General features: G+C 48.2%; 1 protein-coding gene across 4 annotated transcripts in view; it reads right to left on the minus strand.

The window, feature by feature from the left end:
* Positions 1 to 19,221, minus strand: part of LOC127474535 (ankyrin repeat domain-containing protein 26-like) — a 55,841-nt gene that overhangs the window by 22,306 nt on the left and 14,314 nt on the right. Inside the window, exon 13 of one of the 4 annotated variants that reach the window (XR_007905890.1) lies at positions 1,947 to 2,171. The exons of 2 other annotated variants lie outside the window; for them this stretch is intronic. The gene's annotated coding sequence lies outside the window, so the exon portion shown is untranslated. Of the gene's footprint in view, positions 1 to 370; positions 1,055 to 1,946; positions 2,172 to 19,221 lie in introns of those variants that run through there. One more of the 4 variants, XM_051795456.1, reaches the window with a different exon arrangement.

Genomic DNA, 19,221 nt, shown 5'->3' on the forward strand with positions numbered 1-19,221 from the left:
TTTCAGTGGATTAAGCCATTGTTTTACACACACCCCTTCGAGGAAAAAAACTTTAGAACTTGATATGGTAGTAGAGTTTGAAGCAAATCCTGAGAAGACAAACTGTGTATAGTGAGAGTGAACTATCCTCAGCTCCTCTGTTGACAACAAACTAAAAGTCTCCAGAGGTTGCAGTCAAGGTCAGAGAGAACTTCAGGGGACTAAGTCCTACCAACAAAAATGCAATAGGAAGGAGAAATGTTGGGATCAAAGCAAGCCCCCAAACTAAGAAACAAAACCCGTCCGGACATCAGTCGCTGAAGGCTGGGGAAATGTCATACGTAGTTGTACATCAACTTCCTTGAGAGTACACTCAAGGCTGTGAGACACATGTGGCCTCAAAATGTATGGGTGCTGTTGCAGTCAGGACGCTGAGTGAGAACAGTATCACCATTCTCAGATCACGTGCATTCTTTTCTTGGAATCAACTCAACTGTTTTCCACAAGTAGATCTGGGAAGCAGTTGTTGCAAAGCGTTGAAGCAGCCTATATAGCGATTTGAACTACACATCTGCATAAATTAGCAACTGGATAAAACAATGAGCCATGAAATAACCTGTAGAAATATTTAATTTCTGTAACATCCTTGAGGGAAGCTAGGAAAGCAGTGAAGGTTTCTGTCTTGATACTGACAAAACTTTGAGATGCCCAGAGTTTTCTTCTGGAAAATCACAATGGAAAGGACGAGCTGAAGACTGTTGCTGCACAATTCAGTTTTAGGAAGCACTGGGTACTCCCACTGTCCTTCCCTTCACTATCTGTTTTCCCTGTTCTTTTTCAAAAAAGACACAGCTGTCAACTCTTTTCTTTTCAACTAGGGCAGCTTTTTTCCTCAAACAGGAATGGTTTCCTCCTCTGCCTTTTCCTTCTTTTAACATCTTGCTGCCATCTCTCTGTCCTTTCTTTCCCTCACTTGTTCCGTGCTCCCTGCCCCTCCTGGTCTTCTCCTTTTCTCCCTTTTGCATTGGGTCCCTGGAGTTTGCTTCCTTTCTAGTGCTTGCCTGCAGAATAGTCCCTGCAGATGGTACAGCACTAATTACCTCACGAGTTCTTTCCATAATGCCTGTCCACGCCTCTGCCCTCAAAAACGTGTTCACAGCGGTACAGAAAAGTTCCCGTCTGTAACTGCCGCTGCTATGCATTACCTACACTGCTTGGCCCCTTTTCATCTCCTTGGTGTTTTTCTCTTCAACCGGGTGCTGTATGTAGACACCTTGTTGAAATGGGTTCTTTCCAATGGAGGTGAGGGGACCAGTGAACTGAGATGGACTTCAAAGTGAACAAATGCTTCTCACATTCATCCAACAACTAAACACACTAAGTCAACAGAGAAGCTTGGCCATGCCTCAGTCCCATGCTACGTGGCTGTCCCACTGATGACAACTACTGGTGTGTGGTTTCCACGTCTCCTGGTATAATGCTCTGCATTCTGGAAGGGATGTGCTATCACACTGACTGCTGATTACAGGGCATACTTGGACCAGTGCTATTGCAGAGGTTGCAGCATTGCTGCACAATTAGAAGGCCGTGAAGACTTCCCAAGGAGTAGGGAGTTCTGCTGTTTCATGTAGTAAGATGTAGCAGGAACTACAGGAACAAATGCCTCCTGTCCATAGTAACATATTAAAGCAAGGTCCAGTGAAGAAACTGCTAGAACAAAGATCAATGATGAAGAAAATGGGGTCTCACAGATGTCTGGTGGCATTTGGCACTCATGGTGACATCAGCCACTTGAAATAGGTCACACATACCATACATGTAAATTTAGTGTAGAACTTAGGTGCGTGGTTCGTGCCCCACAGTGCTCTTTACCACAGTTTGTCTTGAAAAAGAAGGTAGTTACACAGCTCATTGCTTCGATTTCAATATTTTTTGGCCTTTGACCGCTCTGGAAAATTTGTACAAACCTGATGTCCTAAAATCTTCAGCTTTACCACAGATGTCTGGGTGGTGTTCTGAAACCCAGACTTCTGTTCAGTCCCAAACTGTTGCCAAGACATCCCAGGCCAGCTGAATCCAGAAGTGGACTTGCAGCCAGATGTATGCTGACAGCGCTGCTTGTGACTGCAGATTTGCTTCTATGGCGCTCCAAAAAGAGGTTGATTTCGGCCTCTGCAAGTCTCTCATCAGCTCTGAAACATTCAGAAGCACACAGAGAGTCATCTTTGGCAGTAAGGCTTTTGCAAAGTTACCCTCCACGTCCTTGACTACTACTCGACTTCTAAAAGCCAGAGGTATTAAGAGTGTCCAAAACAAGCACATCTTTTGATCTGAGCTTGTTCAGAGGGCCTGTTTCTAAGAAATTACACTAAGTGCAAGGAGCAGCAAGTGTCACCTCCATAAGAACTCTGGCCTACCCTGGCCTTCTCAAGGAAAGCTCAAACCTCAGACCCGCTGCCAAAACAGAAGCCAAGAAAGAGCATTCTTATTTTTGATGCACAGAATCCAACTCTGTTCTCCGAGAGGCCTCTCCTTATTCAAACAGTAAAGGGCACAAGATTCATCTTTTCTGTCACATACGGGATGAGGAGATTAGAGACTGGCAAAAAGACTGCCTGCTAGAACAACATCAACTTGAAAAAGACACCAATAATGCCATAATGGCACTACTGTGGTGTTACTGCTGGAACTCTTAAAGAGAAAGGAAGACAGGTCTGATGAAGGGAAGGGTCTTAAGGGACTTTCCCCACAAATATGCCGTGTTCTGCTTTCACACATCATGCTGGCGAGATGTAAAAAAGGGATTTTAGAAGGAAAATGCACGAGGAAAAAGGAGTGTGTTATTATCAGTCCAGAAAAGCATGGACTTACCTTTCCAGTTTCTTGGCTAGGCTTTCTCTGGTTTTCGCTTCCATCAGATAGAGCTCTTTGTACATTTCCACTTCTGCCTGGGTGGATTCTTTTTGAAAAGGTCTTTCTGGTTGGTCGCTTTTTATCCTTCGCTGTGCACGTTCAAGATCTCTAATTCTGTCTTCTAACTGTTTTTTCAGTGAGTCTAAATGACTGCTTCTGATTTGTTCTAATCTGTCCTGGGAGGCTGCCTGTGCCTGAAGGAGACAGTGCACCTTCAATCAGCACAAGAAAAAGAGAACTCTCTCCAGCAGAAAATTGCATGTACCCAATTTCAAGGCTTTACTAAGAGAGGCAGCTGTGCCTCCTCACTACCAGCAGCAATGAAAGCAGAACCCTGGAGCTACTATTATACAAAGCTACTAATGAAAGGACACTCTCTCTGTAGGACAGGGCATATGGAAAAGGATTCCTCAAAGACAACAGGAGGATCTCCCACCTCCACAACTTCAGTGACTCCTTTTCTGAGCACCTTCCCCCCCTACAAGGACAAAGCAGCACCTGTAGGTCTGGCCATGACAGCTGGCAGTTGCAAAACCCATTGAAGGTGAGCAGCGAGAACCAGGCCAGCGGACAGAGATACCCCCAAGCACTGCAAAGTGGGAATCTGCCTGGGGCAGGCTTTTGATTCAGGGACCTGCCAGCACATCACACACCCATGACAGCCCTCCTGCCCTACCATATTGCCTTCTCCCACTGCCTTCAGGAAAGGCAGAAGCTAACACACAGAATACAGGAGCAAAAGAAAAAGACCAAAACCGATGGCCACAACAGAAGTTTACGTAGCACCTGTGGACACTGGTGAGAAATTCACTTACTTGCAAAAACTCATTGACTTCTCGGAGTTTTTGTCTTATTTCGTGGTCCGCTCGTTCTTCCACCTCTCTTTTACATTGTTCTAGTTGGGTGCGATCCACCATGTTAGTCTCCAAATGGTGCTGGACTTTTGCCAGCTCTTCTTGCAGCTGGCATTTGTCCATCTCCAGGTTTTTGCACTTCCCTCGCAGGGTAGACAGCTCTCCTTGCAAATCCTGATTTTTGGCTTCCAGCTGCGTGCACTTTTTACTTTCCCTGTCCAGCTGCTGGGAAAGTTCAGCAACCTGCAGACAGAAAGAAGAAAACAGGAACTCAGCGTGATGTAAAGGCAGTGAATTCTGTGGAAACCCCAAAAGGGGGTGGCCAGGGAGACTATATTCATCATCTGCTGGCTCGGGACTAGAAACAAAGTGCAACCAGGCTCTTCTTTTCCAGCCAGAAGAGCTTTCACCTCATTTGTCTCAGCATTCCTCAGGTTCCCATCCTTTTGGAGTTCCTCATGCAAAAATGCTACAAGCTTCCGGACTCCAAAGGAATCACTGCAAAGGCAGTAAGTGATTCTACAGTGATGCCTTCCAAACCCAAGTGTAGCTGTGAAAGATGGCCACTTTAGCAACGAATCTGAGTAAGGAGCGGAGAAGGAAATCAAAGGTTCCATGCCACTACTGCACAGGCAGAGCAGCCTCAAAACCACTGCTGGGAACCGTCCTTCTGACTCCCTGTGACAAGAGGGGTTGAAAGAGCTACCCGTGAGCAATAAGTTACAGAGTTTCCCCTGGGAGGCACCTGTCCTCATTGTGCCCTGGGCAGCAACAACACTGTTGAGAAAAGCAAAACGTCAAGTGCCTCCTGCTCAGCTCACGCCTGAGACAGGGCTCAGGGGCTGATTGTGCCCTGCGAGTGACAGCGGTGTTCCTCCCCTCTCTTCCAGGGCAGGAATTCATCTGTCAGACCCAGATGACGCTGTCACAGCCTCCCTCAAGCTACAGCCAGGCCTGAGCTGGGCCCCACTGCTCTCAGCCCATGGACGTGATGTCCTGCAAGGATGGCAGACCTGCCCATCCCTAAGGCCCAGTCAGGGGATCTGCACTCTTGGCTGACCCCGCTTACTGTCAGCAGACCTGTTCTGCTCTTCTTGCTGAGGGCCTGTGGGAGGGCTCCCTGGCCGCTGAGGTCATGCACCCTGCCAGGCTGGCTGCCACTCTTGGCTTGCCCTTCCTCTGCAAGACAGCCTGGCCTCCATGAGCCCTTACACCTACTGCTTTGCCCTTTCATTTGCATCTTTACCCATAATGATGACTACCTCCGTATTAGTTATAGTCATCTACTACTGTAACAGCAGAAGGAGCATTAAGAAAAGCCCATCACATCCAAAATGCAGCCAAGGGAAAAAAAAAATCATCAACATGACAAGAAATATACAGAAAGCATCTCCCAGGTTTCAAAAGAAGTAACATCACAACCAAAAAACCCCACCCAAAGCTCAGCTCACCTCTGTTCGTAATCTGTCCACTTCCTTGACCTTTTCAGAATATCTGTTCTTCATTTCTTCCAGCTGGGACTGGGTTTCTTCATTAGCCCTGAGTTTCCTCCTATCTACCCTCAGAAGCTTTTCCAACCTGCACAGCAAATTAGTTAAGAAAACCATGAAACACAGGAAGAACCAGCCTTTTCCCCACCGTCTCACATAAGCAGCACAGACATCAGAGAAGCACAGAATGGCTTGGCTTGGCAGGGACCTTAAAGATCATCTCGTTCCAAGCCTCCTGCTGTGGGCTGGGACACCTTCCACGAGACCAGGTTGTTCAGAGCTCCATCCAACCTGGCCTTGAACACTTCCAGGGATGGGGCATCCACAGCTTCTCTGGGCAACCTGTTGCAGTTCCTCATCACCCTCACAGCAACCAATTTCTTCCTAGTATCAAACCTAAACCTACTGTCTTTCCGTTTGAAGACATTCCCCCCCCCCTTGTCCTCTCACTACATGCTCTTTTAAATGCACTCTTTTCATCCTTGTGGTAGGTTCCCTTCATGTACTGAAAGGCCACAATTAGGTCACCCCAAAGCCTTCTCTTTTCCAGGCTGAAGTATTGCAATTGCCCCAGCCTTTCCTCATAGCAGAGGTGCTCCATCTTTCTAACCCCCTTGGTGGCCTCCTCTGGACTCACTCCAACAGGTGGAGGTCCTTGCTTTGCTGAGGACCCCAGAGCTGGATGCAGCACTCCTGGTGGGGTCTCACTGATGTCCCTCAGGACATCAGTCCTGTGCTGGTGCTTCAGATCACCTCCCTGTCATCCATGTGCCTTGACATAGCTTCTAGAAGGTCTTTTCCATGACCTTCCCAGGCACAGAGGGGAGGCAGACAGGTTGGCAGTTACCAGGGCCCTCCTTCCTACCCATTTCAAAGATGGGTACAGTGGGTTTCCCTTTTTCCCGTCACCTGGGACTTCACCCGACTGCCACGACTTTTCAAATATCAAGGAGAGTGTCTTGGCAACTACATCAGACCCTGTTGGCCAATGTAGGGCAATAATGCTGCTGAGATGTAGACAATGCATTTAGAAGGAAAATGCATGAAGAAAACGGAGTCTCTTATTACCACTCCAAAAAAGCATGGACTTACCTTTCCAGTTTCTTCTCTAGGCATCTTCTAGTTTTCAATTCCTCCAGATACAGGTCTTTGTACATTTCCATTTCTCCTCGCATTGCTTCTTTACGAGAAGCACTCTCTTGTTGGGTTTTCTTTACCCTGTCCAGTTCACTTTCGAGATCTCTAATTCTTTCTTCTAACTGGATTCTCACTGAATCGCAATGACTGTCTCCGTTCTGTCCTAATCGAGCCTGGGAGGCTGCCTGTGCCTGAAGGAGACAGTGCACCTTCAACCACCACAAGAAAAAGAGAGCTCTGCCCAGCAGAAAATTGCACATATCCAGTTTCAAGGGCCCTGCCTTACTCAGAGAGGCAGCTGTGCCTCCTCACTACCAGCAGCAACCAAGGCAGAAGCCAGGAGCTACCACGGCAAATAATTCTTTTCATTGGGAAAGAAGCCCAAATCAGCACTCTTATTCAAAGCTCCTAATGAAGAGACACTGTATCTGTAGGACAGGGTATATCGAAAAGGATTCCTCAAAGACAATAAGAGCATCCCCCACCTCCACCCCCTCACCCCCACCCCTGGAATTTCAGTGACTCCTTTTCTGAGCACCTTCCCCCCCTACAAGGACAAAGCAGCACCTGTAGGTCTGGCCATGACAGCTGGCAGTTGCAAAACCCATTGAAGGATGAGCAGCGAGAACCAGGCCAGCGGACAGAGATACCCCCAAGCACTGCAAAGTGGGAATCTACCTGGGGGAGGCTTTTGATTCAGGGACCTGCTGGCACATTACACACCCATGACAGCCCTCCTGCCCAACCATATTGCCTTCTCCCACTGCCTTCAGGAAAGGCAGAAGCTAACACACAGAATACAGGAGCAAAAGAAAAAGACCAAAACCGATGGCCACAACAGAAGTTTACGTAGCGCCTGTGGACACTGGTGAGAAATTCACTTACTTGCAGAACGAGACTGACGTCTTGTGGCTTTTGACGTATTTCCTGGTCAGCTCGTTCTTCCACCTCTCTTTTACATTGTGCTGTTTGGCTGCCATCCAGCACGAAAGTCTCCAAACGATGATGGACTTTTGTCACTTCTTCTTGCAGCTGGCATTTGCTCTTCTCCAGTTTTTCATACTTCCCACGCAGAGTGGACAGCTCTTCTTGCAAAGTCTGGTTTTGGGCCTCTAGCTGCATGTCCAGCTGCTGGGAAAGTTCACCAACCTGTACACAGAAAAAAAAAAGAAAAGGAAACTCAGCGTGATCTAAAGGCAGTGAATTCTGGGAAAACCTCTAAAGAGGGTGGCCATCATAACTGCATTTATCATCTGCTGGAAACGAGCATAGAAAACACTTGAAAGATTCCCTGACAGAAAGAAGAAACTTCACAACTACTTAAAAATTTGTGAGACACTTCTGGGAGCAATACTTCTGGGTCCCTTGGAGCTCATGATGAAACTCATAATTTCTAATCTAAGAATTGCTCTAGTGTCCAGCACAGCAAATACCCTCAGGGCTTTTGTAGCAGCTGGGGAAAGGACCAGGCTGCTTTCTGAGCAGCCTCTACTGAGGAAAAGGCAGAAACTGAGCTCCCCTAGGCTCTCCAGGAAAACTTCGTCTTACAGTTTCCCCCCAGAAATAGGCAACTAGGCTCAAGAGTCACAAAAAGGGAAATTTATGACTAGCTTACTGAGGCAGAGGCTTGCAGGTCTCTCTGAAGGGCTTCAATCCTATTGCTTTGTTGCTGGACAGTGGCTTCCAATCTGGTCTTTTCAATTTCAAGGCTTAAAAACAAATACGGGTCTTATTACCAGAAAATCCAGTTCCAGACAAACTGTGCTAAGTAACAGAATCCACAGCAGAAGTGTCCTTCAAAATCCAACTGACTGTCCCGTTGTTTCCACCCAATCCCCCAAAGCGACAGACACCTTGCTTCACTGGGTTACTCTCTTACTGTTGCACGTGTTCTTCCAGTTGTTTTAGAGTGGTATTAGTCTCGGAAGATGGCAACAGGAGGTCCTGCAGTTTCGGGGAAGAAGTTATTGCTTCTCTTTCTTTATCATCCAAGGCAGTCTTCAAGTCACGAACGCAATGCTCAGACTGAAGATGCTTTTCTTCCTCCTCCTGCAGCTGTAAAATCACGGTAAGAATCCACAGTTGTCAGGGGAGCTTCTACATAGAGGAGCCAGCTGCTGCTGAAGAACTCAGGTGCTGCATGTATGTGTGCATACCCTCTGCCCAAAGAACTGGAATCAATTCAAGTACCTTCAAAGCTTCACTTCTACTACCCAATGAACACAAGCTCTATTCCTTTGTCCTCTTTTACAGCAGCCTCTCCCACCCCTCCACTGCTTTCCTACAGCACGGTTCTAAGCACTGACACTGCCCCTCGGACCATTTTTGTGACCTGTGACGCTTCTTGTATTCCCTTGCTTGCTGCTCCAGGAAAAGATGAGTGAACTAATTCATCTTCCTAAAGGAAGGCATCTCGCAAGTGTCAGAGGTGAAGTGCTCTGGCACATGTGCTCTGGAGCCCAGGATTGCACAGGGGGAGCATGGGGAGTTTTCTTAAGCGGGAATGACCCCGACTGTAGCACAGAGAGAGGTGCCCAGCAGCCCCTAAGCAGGAAGCAGTGGATGCCTGAGGAGAGGCGGCTCTGCTTCAGTGTGGTGGGGCCAGGAAGGATGGCATCACTGACAAGCTAATGACCACCATTTCAGCAAAGGCAGCCAGGTGAACTGCTCCACAGACCTGCCCTGGAGTCGAGAATCACGCCAGGGGTGTGTGGGGAGTCTTCTTAGACCAGGAAAATCTTGAATGTAGCAGAGAGAGAGGAACCCCAGCCCCCCTGGCCGGTCACGGGTGAAACCCTAAGGAGAGGCAGCTCTGCCTCAGCATGGCGGGTTGTGGGGCAGGGGGCTGGAGGGACAGAGGCAGATCAAAGCCTGATGTAACTGCCACTTCCTTAGGTCTCTGTCCTACTGGCTCCCAGAATACTGTTTTGTCTGGTTTATCCCTGTAGGGACAGGCTTTCCATACCTCCGTGTCAGCCCTGTCCAACTCCTCCTGCAAGCGCAGATTATCTTCCTCCAGGTGAGCCTCATGGGTTCCAGTAACCACAAAAGCAGTCCTAAAGCATCCAAGATTTAATGCGAAACATGTCTGATCCCGCATCATTTTTCCCCTGCTTGTTCCCGAAAGAGCTCTTCCCCTCTTTCCTACAAGCTCCGTGAAAGCGAAGCCAAGTACATGGAAGCATTGGAGAATTTATCTTAGAAGGGGCCTCCCTAAAGCAGCCTCAACTACAAGGTCAGGCCATGCTGTTCAGGGCTCCTTGCACTGCTCTTCAAAGGCCCCACAGATGCAGCTGCACAAACTCCCGGGGCAATCCGTTCGACCGCCTGACCATCTACATGGCAGGAATTTTCTCCTTATGTGTGGTTGGAGCCCCTCGTGTTCCCTCAGACACTGTTGCTTCTCTTTCTCTTCCCTTCAGAGCACTTAACGCACCAACTATGCCTTGGCTTAAACCTCCCTTGCCTGCAGAGCAGCCATGCTGCTGAGCTACTGGCAAGTTTCCCGATGGCTCTGGGTCTGTGTGGGGAGAGGGCACCACAGACAACGCTTTCTTGCAGACCTCAGCGGGCAAAGTACGAGAGCCCCTAAGGTACGAGAGCAGCCAAGTGCAGACCTGCATTTACCAGTCACACAGGGAACTGCTTCCACGTGACTCCTCCTTCTTTTTCCAAGCTCATTGCCACGCCCCTCGTCTCGGTCTTGCTTGCAGGCTACCGAGAAGACCCGTGTGCTGTTTTGACAAACCCCTCACCTTTCAAATTGGGCTTGAGCATGCCTGTCCGCTGCTTTTTTCAGAAGGCACTCCAGAATCTCCTCATGCTGTAGGAGGGCTGCAAGTTTTAAGGGAGTAAATCCCATCTAAAAGGACAAATAATCGCCATTAGAAAGACACAGACAAGCTCTGCAGCTGTTTGAAAGAGCAGCTTTACCCACGTGCCAAGGTTACCTGGTTCTGAGCATCACTACTGGCATTATGCTCGAGTAACAGCCCTGCTACAGCTGTATTTTTAGACAGGACAGCCAGGTGAAGGGCAGTGTTGCCGCCAGCGTCTGCCAGATTCGGGTCGGCACCGTGTTCCAGCAGAATAGCAACACATTCTTCCTGCTCCTGCTGTACTGCCTGGGAACAACACACGAAAAGGGAAAGACTTCCAACTTTTACATCCCCCTCTGTCACAACTTCCTCAGCTCCTGAACGCTAGGATAGAAGACCATCTTCAAAGATTAGCTAACAGAGGCCTATGCCACGCCAATTGCAATATGCATGTTTCTATGGCTCAGTGATGCAAGGAATCCTGCCAGACACCTCCCCTTTAACACACCATTACTAATCCCCACCTACAAGATCATAAGGCATTCCACACACCTTCATCAGTGCCGTTCTCTTCAAGTTGTCAGCGAGATTCGGCTGGCTGTTCTTTCTTAGCAGATATCTAAGGACATCTGCATGGCCATTTGCCGAAGCGAGATGCAGAGGTGTCCTAAAAATTAAACACACGCTCTTAACTTAGACAGACAAAGGATGAGCCAAAGCCGTGTCTCTACCCAGCACCCTGGGGACCCTGCCCGGACTCTGCTCCTCCCGCTTGCTGCTCTCTGCTGCTGCTGCTGCTGCTGCTGCAATCCTGCGCTGATTAGCCAGAGGGCAGAAGAGAAGAGGTGAGGGCTGAGCAGCTGCAGAACAGCCCTGCAGAGACTACGGCAAAGCGGCAGGTCGGCAACACGCGTTTCCAACAGCGCTGGAGCCCGGCCGGCAGCAACAAGCAGTGAAAAGGTCAAGATTTCCCTCTCCCAGCTGACAGGGCAAATCTCACTTTTCAAGCCTTGTCCTTAACAGAGGGCTGCCGAGGACTACTGCAGCTTGGCTCAGGAGCAGCCAAGGTGTGCCATCAGCATCCCATAGAACTCACCGCATCTCCTGGTCTCGCCTGTCGATGCCGACGACCTTCACATACCAGCGCCAGCGCCTCAGCCAGGCCAGGTCGCCGCGGGCGGCCGCGCGGTGCAGCCTGCCCAGCCCGTTCTCCCTGAGCTCGGAGGCGCTGGTGGAGCTGGTGGCAGCCCGGGGCTGCCCACTGGTGGTGCTGGATGGTGACTGCCGTCGCTTCTTGCTGAGAAGCCACGGCATGGCCCTGCTTGGAGCTACCAGCAGCAGGAAGTGCAAGAAGCCCCCTTGCAGAGGGGCTGCCGGGCGCCAAGTAGGGATGAGGAATGGGACGAGGGTGAGGTTAGGGGTGAGGGTGACAAAGGGACGAGGATGAGAAGAAGGATGGGCACGGGGTATAAAGCACAAGGCAGACGAGGTTGCCCTGTGCAGCGTTCGTGGCCTGCAGCTACCAAGACGGCGATACAGGCGCGAAATGCTCCCACAGCGGGATGTGCTACTGCTCCTCGAGAGGCTACAGCAGCTCTGAGCGCCGGCTCCGGGCACCAACGAAGCTGTGCTCGACTGGTGCCTGTGGTGTCACAATGGCAGGTGGAACGCTCAGCACGTCACCGTGGGGTGTGGCAGAGGCCACGGTGCAGGGTGAGGCCGGGCGGGACATGGCAGGGTGGGGCAGGAGTGAGGGCGGCCCTGCTGGGCCTTGTGGGAAGGAGGCGGCCTGGGCCTTGTGAGGGCGGCTGGCGGGAGTGGGCACTGCCCCGCCTCAGGGCACCCCGGGGCAGGGCCCGGGCTGCTCCCACTGGGCCGGAGGCTGTGGTAGGTGCAGGAGCAGCTCCCACATCACCTGCTCTGGGATTTTGCTTCTGCCTGTGGCCGAGCTGCCTCTGGACACACTTCCATGAAATGAGGCTCAGGATGAAGTGGGATCCCAGCCCGAGCAGGCGGGGGCCACCACAGCTCTCAAGAAATGCCCACTGAGTGCTCCAAGCCTGCCATGCCAGAATTCCAGGATGTAGGGACGTGTCCCGAGAATAGTGAGGGAAGCATTCTGGGAACTGAAGTCCCTGGACAGACTATTGGGGCACATGAGCAGTGTGTGTTGTGCTGTCATTTGTCAGGCGGTCAAATGTCTGTCAGAGGGTTTATAGGGAGACATTTTTCTTTTAAATAAACAGATTTGACTGCTTGCCAACTAGCTGCTGGGTCCTGTCTTTTATATTATATTAATATACCACACCGGGACAATTCCCCAACTCCTTTGTCTTGTCCCTCTTGAAGAGCAGACACCTCTCCCCCCACCCCCTTGTAATTGCTGTCACCTGCTGCTTTGCCAGATGCCAACAGTGAATTTCTGCTCTGCTGCTCCAGCAGCCAATGGGCAGCACACAGCAGGCAGGAAGAAACTTTCAAACACGTCTTGTCCCGGTTTGTCCCAATGACAACACAAAGTGAAGGCCCAGAGGTTCTGCACCAGCTTTCTCAGGGGAGAGACGCTACAATGCACCGCAAGCAGGCTGAAGAAATTTCCCTTCTTCTTTGCAGGCTACAAACCCCTCCACTTCCCACAGGATCAGGGATTTGCCTGTGTTTTATGGCTACCAGAAGCTCACCCGCTATTATCTTCTGCCCAGAACACAAAGAGGATGGCTCTAAAGCACTGGAAGAGTCTGGCAACTGATTAGTAGCAATAGCTCACCTGTAGGCCATGATCTTAACATGACTGTGCTTCAAGCCTTCACAGAGGAAGGGGACATGTTTGTCTGGCCTCTGGGACAGGCTGAGGATGCAGCTGCAAGCAGAGCTGAAGGGAGCAGAGGAGAACTCTGGCTTGGCCTTCAGGCCTGGCTTCTCTTTCAGCCTTGAAGATATCTGCCAGACTGATTTGCACTCAGATCAAGGGCAGAGAGGGAAGTCTTAACTCCCAGCCCAGGAAGAAAGCCTTAATAAGCCTTCAAAAATATGACTCTCCTCATCCCTCCCACCTAGGTCCAAAGAGCTCCAATTCTCTGACCAAACGCAGCAGTTCTAAAATGTCGCGACAGTTCTGGCAGCCATGCCCTTTCTGCCAAAGTTGGACCGGTCCCCACCTGTCCCAGAGGCAAGCAGAGGGTACAGCCTTGTGATCGGAGAATGGGAGAAGCAAAGCTGGCAGGGGGAACAGAAGAAAAGGAGGACACCTGCTAGAGTCTTGTTGGCGACTGCTATTGCTTCTTGCTGAGGAGCCCCATTATGCTTTGCATGCTTTTGCACATGCCGCACTGTGGGTATGGCCCTGCTTTACTGGTGGCTACTGCTCACCCTCTGCACATAATCACGGAAAGACTAAGGTGCTCTAGTCCAAGTCCTCTTTTGGAATAGGGTTTCCTAGAGTCAGTTGTCCTGATCCCTGAAGGTTGGGAAAAGCTAGGAAAGACATAGGCAAAGAAGACATTCAGTATTTCTGCTTTTTTCCTGTCCTGTGTAACAAGCTTCCCCTTCTTGGTGAGTGATGGGCCCACATTTTCCCTGGTTTTCCTTTTGTCACCTACATGCTTAAAGAAGTCCTTCTGGTTGTCTCTGACACCACTGGCCTGATTCAGTTCCATTTGGGCTTTAGCTTTACCAGCTTCATCCCTGCATGCCCAGACAACATTTCTGTTATCTTTCTTTGCATCCACTCTCTCTAAGCTTCCTTTTTGTGTTTGAACAAGAAGCTCCTTATGAAGCCATCCATGCAGGCCTCCTGGAATTTTTGCCTGACTTCCTGCTTTCTAGGATGAAACTCTCTTGAGCTTGATGGAAGTGATCCCTGAATATTAACCAGCTCTTTTGTGTCATTTTGCTTTGCAAGGTGTTGCAAAGGCTGTTAAACCCAACAAGTATGGAAAGGGGGTTTCGATGTGAAGAAAATTAGTAGGTTGAAAACCAGGATGAATGGGCTCTGTCTGTAGCACTGCGCCAGATAAATGAAACTTACCAGTAACATAGTTCCTTGTGGCACAGCTGCTGGGATGTGCAGCGCAAGTCCTCAATGCTATGTTAACTTATGACCCTTGCAGTCATTCAGCCCCCAAGGACAGCTCCGTTTGTGTTCACAGAGATCCAATGACAGTAAGAATCACTGCCCAGCCTAGTGTTCAAAGGAGATGACAGTGTAGAGATGGGGGAAATATACTGGGGGATTTGTTCCCCAGTGTCATGGGTTTACTTGTTCTAAAAAACCAAAGGGAATTTTCTTTCCCCTGCTGTATGTGGGGGAGGAATGTTGAATGGGGAGGACAGTTTTCTGCTTTGGGTGATTGCCTACACAAAGGAACTGGCTGGCAGAACTACATTCCAGCCTAATAGCTCTGTCTGGGGCTGGGTGTGTGTGTGTGAGTGAGGAGTGAGCATGGGTACCAACCAGCTGCTGCAGATCCTGATAGCCCTGGCCTGTCTGTGTGTGTAAGCACAGTTTATTGATAGGAAGCAACCGAGAGAATAAACTTTTTTAATATCCCTTTAGTGTCCCTTTAATTCCCCTTTTACTATTGAATATTTTTACATAAATAAGTTGTTCATAGTATTTTTCCCTTAATTTCCCCTTTTACTAACCAATATCATGTTAATAGTTATCCATAATATTGTGTTAAGATCCCTTTTTGGTATCCCTTTAAACTCTCTTTTTACTAGTTAATATCGTGTTATAAATGCTGTTTGTAGCATTTGTTTTTTAAGGTCACACAGTAAGGTAGTTATTTTGTATCTTTTTTTAGTTTTTGATTCTTTTTGCTAATTTTATTATTATTATTACTATTCTCACTGTAATAAAAGATATTTTGTGTGTTTGAATGTTTCTGGCACTTGTTTTTTTTCCGGACATGTATCCAAACGAACTGTTACAGATGTCCGGCTGCCTCTGTGGTTCAGTAGTTCCATCTTCTTTGTTTATCTTCTTCTCACTTCAGTGTTCACATTCCTTTACAACCTCACAGCTGCAACCACTCAAATTCAGGGCCCAAGCTGTCCACAACTCAGTCACCTCCCACAAGGGGTGTGTGTGTGTGTGTTGGAAAAAGCTCTGAGGCTGTTTTGCTCTCGACCTGGTCATCCGGCTGCTCTCCAGCCTCGGCTTGCCTGTGCACTGCTCTGTCTCCAGCTCAAATCTGCTCAGATTTCATTGGAGAGTTTTGTACTCATTGACAAAAAAAGGGGAGTCCTGACCACAGCCAGCCGCAGACAGCATGAGTTTAGTGGGAAAGAAACCGCCCTTCTTTCCCCTTTTCCCCTTCCCCTCCTCGGTGAGTGGGAAAATCTCCATTTTTCGGTTTCTCCTGCGATCCGGGGCCCCCACACGGCAACCAGCAGAGCCCAACAGCCCCCCCTGCTGACCAACACCGAGCAACCGCAGGCTCTGCTCCTCCAGTGATCCAACAGCGCCCTCTGCCAACCGGGATTAGAATCGCACTAGAGGACAGAGAAGTGTCAAACTGTTTCCTTTTTTTGCGGGTGACTTTTTGGGTACAGGATTATTGTTTAGTTGTTTTAGTGTTCTTTTGCTGGTTTTGCCAATACATATATATCCTTTAATAAAGGGTTGTTATTTTCCTTTTTTCCATACTTTCTTGATTGGAGCCTCTTAATTTCGGATTTACAATTGCTGAGAGAGAGGAGTTTAGTCTCTCATAACTCGCCCTCCTTAGCAAAACACTTTCAGTCTCCTTAAACTGAGACACCCAGTATGTTTGGAAAACTTATAACACCATAAGTAATTAGTGGTAATTACTTATAACACCATGGTAATGAGAGTTTCGTGCCAGTGTTTTCCCAAGTGACTTGCACAGTGTGCCTGTCCCCAGGCCTAGCATCGATGAGGTCATTTTGTGTTCTTTAAGTGTCTCTTTAAATGACATGGTGTGTCCCATAGTCAACAAGGAGTCTTGCAGTGTAAATCCTTTCAAATGGCTAAGGATTTCCCCATATCCCCTTCTCTTTCACTATCCTCAGAGATTCACAGTCTCTTGCAGACAGATTTCTGAACTCTATGGAGCCCCAAACCTCCTGTTAGGCTACAACTACAATTTTTTTTTTTTTGCTAGTTAGCTTTAAAACAGAACTTGATGCAGAGGGTTGTGGAGAATTAAGCAGTGTTGGTACTTAATGCAGCTTTTCCAAAGGCAAAGTACATACTTGGACAGGGCTTCTGTGCTGCCCTGTTGTCTTCCTGCTTGTGCTACTCGAGAAAGGAATAAACTCCCCTGAGTGAAGAGAACATTAGCTGTGCTCTCAGAAATGTGTTGTTGCTTTCCATATGTGTTTTTTGCCATCTAGTGGCAGTAAATTCTTGGTGTACTGTTTGCCTCATAATTTAACTTTCTACGCATGGTACAAAATTGTTTGTTGTAGGACTCCTCCCTCAAGCAGCAAAGTGCAACTCTCCAGCCATGCTACTGACTGTGCTGTTGTGACAGAGGGTCAGGAGACTAGTTGGAATGGTCAGGTTGGGAGAAGTATTCGCTGTCAAGTAAAACATCAGGAGTGCTCAGAATCAGTGCTTTTCTGAAGCTTAATGAGTTTTGAGTTATTTAAGCATATATGATCATGTGATCATATGATCACATGATCATATGATCATATGGACACTCATTATGTGATGATATGGATGCCTTGTTGCTGATTTAGGGGTGTATCCTGAAAGGCAGCAAGTCTTAGGAAGAACAACAGAGGGAACCGGTGTTTTTTAGCCTAGAAAAAAGGAGACTTGAGGGGAGACCTTATTGCTCTCTCCAGTGACCTGAAAAGGAAATGGTAGCCAAGTGGGTGTCAGTCTCTTCTCCCAGATAACAAGCCATAGGACAAGATGAAATGGCTTCAAGTTGCACCAGGGGAGGCTTAGATTCGATATTAAGGAGAAGAACTTTACAGAAGGTGTTGTTATGCCCAGGGAAGTGGTTGAGTCACTATCCCTGGAAGTATTAAAAAGATGTGCAGAAATGACACTTGAAGATATTGTTTAGTGGTGGACTTGGAAGCGATGAGTTAACAGTTGGACTTGATGATCTTAAGGGTCTTTTTCAACCTAAACAATTCTACTACGCTATGCTTGTGGAGCCTCTAAAATAAAAAGCCATATTTTGATGGGAATGTGTGTTTCATGAGTGCCTCCCATCACAATTAGTCACTGTGGTTATTCTGGTCCCCACAGTGCCTGGGATCTAATAGGCAGGCTACCCATCCTGTTTTCATTGGGATAGTTTGGGTAACAGGTCCCTTTGTCTTGGCCTTGCTTGACATGCAACCACACAGCCTAAATATTTAATCCTCAAAATCAGCATTAGCCTCCTTTCTCCAAGACCACTTCCTTAAGATCTGCAGATGGTACCTCTGATACACCCACAGGAAAACAATCTCCTTGGTCACCCGGTGATGACTAAACCTCTCACTTGCTGTGATCACCCCTTTTGTCATAGGTATTACAAAACCTAGCAAAAATTTTCACAAACACAAAAACTTCATTCTACTAGGGACTGCCATCTAGGTGAACAATTTTAGAAAACAATTAGCAAGGTTCCTCTTGAATTTGTTTACATTATTAGACATCATCACTTATTTAAACCAAGACTTGCTGATTGAAGTGTCTGAGCTAATGAATAAAATCTTTGTTATGTCCAGGCATTCATCTAAAAACAATTTTGGCTATTAGCTATGGAAGGATGTCTTTGTTGTTTGCTTTCTTCGCCTTTTTTATTTTCCCTCATTTTTCTGTCTTGGTTGGAGGTGAGGGGGGTGGGATGGGCTGGTTCCCGGGTCTCTCCGCCGGCAGCGCTCTGCCCCCCCTAGTTGGAAGCTGCTCACTTGCAGTCCTGCTGCAGTGTGACGAATTCTATGTACGTTCCCTTTTTTAAGTTCAACCACGCACCTCCACCGGGAGAGAAGGAGCCGCTTCTTCTGCCAATGCCGTGTCAGCTCTGGACTGCAAGCTTCTAAATATTAGAAGCTGGGGCTCTGGGCCTCACACACAGCACCATTTGTAGGAGGTCAACAACTAATCAATCCCAAGTTTGGGGGTGAAAACCGGAATCTTTATTGAACACGCATCTCACAATTTAAGGGTGCTGGGGGCAGGACATGTTAATGAGGAGGATGGATTATGCTAAGTTGGGGATGGATTATGCTAACTAGAGGATTACACAATTTTCTGCTACAGTCACACAATTGTTTAATATTTCTTGTAACAAGGATTACATGGGGGGGAGAGAACAAAGGGGTTTCTACGTAGTCTGTTATCATCATCACAAAGTCTTTCCATATCTCGCTGCAGGAGCCAGGCCGATCAACATAGTTAAATATCAGTAGGTCTTGTGAAGAAGCATGCGATCCTCAGGTGGTGGGATTTCTTTCAGCCCCTGTTGGTCCATGGCCTGCTACATAATCCTTTTGTGCTGATATCCGAGTTTCAAATTGCTACAGATGACCTAAAGTCTTTGGCTTTACCACAGATGTCTGGGTGGCGTTCTGAGACCCAGACTTCTGTTCAGTCCCAAACTGTTGCCAAGATATCCCAGGCCAGTTGAATGCAGAAGTGGACTTGCAGCCAGATGTCCGCTGACAGTGCTGTTTGTGACTGCAGATTTGCTTCTATGGCGCTCCCAAAGGAGCTTGGTCTCAGCCTCTGCAAGTCTCTCATCAGCTCTGAAACATTCAGAAGCACAAAGACAGTCATCTTTGGCAGTAAGGCTTTTGCAAAGTTACCCTCCACGTCCTTGACTACTACTCGACTTCTAAAAGCCAGGGGCATTAAGAGTGTCCAAAACAAGCACATCCTTTGATCTGAGCTTGTTCAGAGGGCCTGTTTCTAAGAAATCACACTAAGTGCAAGGAGCAGCAAGTGTCACCTCCATAAGAACGCTGGCCTACCCTGGCCTTCTCAAGGAAAGCTCAAACCTCAGACCCGCTGCCAAAACAGAAGTCAAGAAAGAGCGTTCTTATTTTTGATGCACA

Source organism: Manacus candei, unplaced genomic scaffold, assembly GCF_025592945.1.
Source record: "Manacus candei isolate 608988 ecotype Guabito, Panama unplaced genomic scaffold, ASM2559294v1 h1tg000043l, whole genome shotgun sequence".
NCBI lineage: Eukaryota > Metazoa > Chordata > Aves > Passeriformes > Pipridae > Manacus > Manacus candei.